This window comes from Monodelphis domestica, chromosome 5, assembly GCF_027887165.1.
Source record: "Monodelphis domestica isolate mMonDom1 chromosome 5, mMonDom1.pri, whole genome shotgun sequence".
NCBI classification, from domain to species: domain Eukaryota; kingdom Metazoa; phylum Chordata; class Mammalia; order Didelphimorphia; family Didelphidae; genus Monodelphis; species Monodelphis domestica.
The window spans coordinates 20,973,854-20,977,486 of NC_077231.1; positions in this window are offsets into that span (position 1 = coordinate 20,973,854).

The window sequence follows — 3,633 nt, forward strand, 5'->3', positions numbered from 1 at the left end:
GAGGAAGCAAGGGAGCACCTCTGGGTCCTTGGGAGCTGACTAGGACTGCAGGGGACCCAACCCTTAAAGCAGCAAGGTGGGAAACCCCAGAGCATGAGGGTGCACAGATCTTAGGTGCTCGGAGCCAGGGTGCCCACCAGAACCAGGGAGTAAGCAAGGAGTACCTTTAGAGTGAGCAAGGGGCACTTATAGGTCCTTGGGAGCTGACTAGGACTACCAGATAATTACCCCTGAATCAGCTAGACCTGAAACCCAGGCGGGCAGGATAGTGCAGACTTTGAGCTCCCCTGGGAAGGTAGCACAAAGAAGAGCTGCAAAGGACTGTGGAGATTCCAGAGCTTGCCTCAGCCAAAATCCTTGCTCCTTAACTCCATACACAGAGAACCTGCCCAGCTCACTCAGATTTCTGATGAAAGAGGGAAGGGAAACATCCTGAAAATGGCTAATTGTGCACAGGAGCCTCAAGATCCTTTCAAAAGAAACAACAAAAAAAGGTCCGTGACCCTCGAGAAATTTTATGGAGGAAAAAACCAGGCTACAGAGGAAATACTGGATGAAATTCAAACATAGGCAAAACCTAAAAAAAATGGAAATTGTCCACAAGCCCTGGAGGAATTTCAATTGGAGCTTATCAAAAAGATGGAAGCCTTCTGGTTACAGAAGTGGGAAATGTTTCAAAAAAAATGAAGAAATCATAGCTGAACACAAAACGTTAAAGCAGAAAACCAAAATATTATAATGGAAAACCAGGCCTTAAGGACTAGAATTGAGCAACTGGCAACCAATGATCTTTCAAAATAGCAAGAATTAATAAAGCAAAGTCAAAAGACTGAAAAAATAGAAGAAAACATAAAATATCTCATTGCCAAGGTGACAGATCAGGAAAACAGAGGAAGGAGTGACAATTTGAGAACCATTGGTCTACATTAAAAGCCAGAAATAAATAGAAATCTTGACACCATACTACAAGAGACCATTCAAGAAAACTGCCCTGATGTTCTTGAACAAGGGGGCAAAATAGACATTGAAAGAGTTCATAGAACACCCTCTACACTAAATCCTCAAAATCCAACTCCCAGGTATGTAATTGCCAAATTCCAGAGCTTTTAGGCTAAGGAGAAAATTCTATAAGAAGCCAAGAAGAGACAGTTCAGATACCAAGGAACACCAATCAGGATCACACAGGACCTGAGAGCTTCCACACTTAAGGACTGCAAGGCCTGGAACATGATATTCAGAAGGACAAGAGAACTGGGTCTTCAACCAAGAATCACCTACCCATCAAACCTGACTATATACTTCCAGGGGAAAATATGGGCATTCAATCAAAATAGAAGATTTCCAAGTATTTGTAAGGAAAAGATCAGTTTGATAATCAAACACAAAGATCAAGAGAAACATGAAAAGGTAAATATGAAAGAGATGGAAAAGGAGAAAAAAATTTCATGAAAACTCTCTTCTTTAAGGAGTACAATTAGATCAATATATATATATATATACATATATATATATATATTAATATGTGGGAGAAATGTTATTTGTAACTCTCAAAAATGTTTTCATTATTATAGTAAATAGAAGAATCATTCATAGGAAAAGATTTGGGCATTAAAGGCTATAAAATGATATGCAAAAAAAAGAAAAAGGGTGGGCGGGAATCAATGATGGTACCAAGAGATACTTGAAGAAAATAAAATAAATAGAATAATCTTTGTCACACTAAGATACATATGGGAAGGGGAGGGGAAGTATAGTCTTATAAGAGGAAAGGAAGAGAGTGCTAATAGTTAATACTTGAATATTATTACTCTCAGTGAAATCAATTCTGAGAGGAAAGCACACCTAGATTCATTGGGATCTTGAAGTCTATCTTATCCTACAGGGTAAGGAAGAATGGAAAACTAAGGGGGGTGTAGGGGGAAGGGAGTTAAAAAAAAGGAGGGAAGGAGACAGGGGAGGGAACTTAACAGACCCCAAGAAGTGAACAAAAATGGTGGGGCCAGAAATGGAATCAAATTAAGGAAGGGGAATAGGAGGATTGACTAAAAGTAAACCACTGGTTTAAAAGGATATAGCAAAAGAAGAAAGGTCAGAACTAGGAGAGGATATTAAAATGCTAGGGAATTCAAAAGTGACAATCATAACTTTGAACGTGAATGGGATGAAGTCAACCAAAAAATGTACACGAATAGGAGAATGAATTAGAATCCAGAATCCTACCATATGTTGTCTACAAGAAACACACATGAGGCAAGAAGATATTCAAAAGGTCAGAATTAAAGGGTGGAGCAAAACCTATTGGCTTCAAATGACAGAAAGAAGGCAGAAGTTGCAGTCATGATATCTGACAAACCCAAAGTAAAAATAGACCTGTTAAAACAGATAGGGAAGGTAAATACATCCTGATAAAAGGGAGTCAAGATAATGAGGAAATATCACTAATCAACATGTATGCACCAAAAGGTATAGCACTCAAATTTCTAATGGAGAAACTAGGAGAATTGAAGGAGGAAATAGATAGTAAAACTATACTAGTGGGAGACCTGAACCTACCACCATTAAATTCAGATAAATCAAACCAAAAAAATAAATGAGAAACAGGTAAAAGAGGTGAATGAAATCTTAGAAAAATTAAAGTTAGTAGATATATGGAGAAATATAAATAGGGAAAAAAAGGAATACACCTTCTTTTCAGTAGCACATGGCACATTCACAAAGATTGACCATATACAAGGTCATAAAAACATGGCAAAAAACTGCAGAAAAGCAGAAATAATAAATACAACCTTTTCAGATCATAAGGCAATAAAATAATGATCAGTAAGGGTACATAGAGAACCAAATCAAAAATTAATTGGAAATTAAATAATATGAATAATAGTCAGAGAATAAATCATAGAAAAAATTAATCATTTCATTGAAGAAAATGACAATGATGAGACATCCTTTCAAACCTTATGGGATGCAGCCAAAGCAGTACGCAGGGGAAATTTTATATCCTTGAGTTGATATATCAACAAATTAGGGAGGGCAGAGGTCAATGAATTGGACATTCAAATCAAAAAACTTGAAAACAAACAAATTAAAACCCCCCAGAAGAAAACCAAATTAAAGATCCTAAAAATTAAAGGAGAAATTAACAAAATCTAAAGTGATAGAACTATTGAACTAATAAATAAGACTATATGCTGGTATTTTGAAAAAACAAAAAGAATAGACACAATATTGTTCAATCTAATGAAAAAGAGGAAAGAATAAAGTCAAATTAACAGTGTCTGGGATGGAAAGGGAGACGTCACCTCCAATGAAGAGGAAATTAAGGCAATCATTAAAACCTATTTTGCCCAATTATATGGCAATACATATGCCAATCTAGGTGATATGGATGAATATTTACAAAAATAAAAATTGCCAAATTAACAGAAGAAGAAATAGAATTCTTAAATAATCCCATATCAGAAAAAAGAAATTGAACAGGCCATCAAAAAACTCCTGAAGAAAAAAATTCTCAGGTCCAGATGGATTCACAAATGAACTCTATCAAACATTCAAAGAAAAACTAATACCAATATTATACAATGTATTTGACAGAATAAGCAAAGGAGGAGTTCTACCAAATTCATTTTACAACAC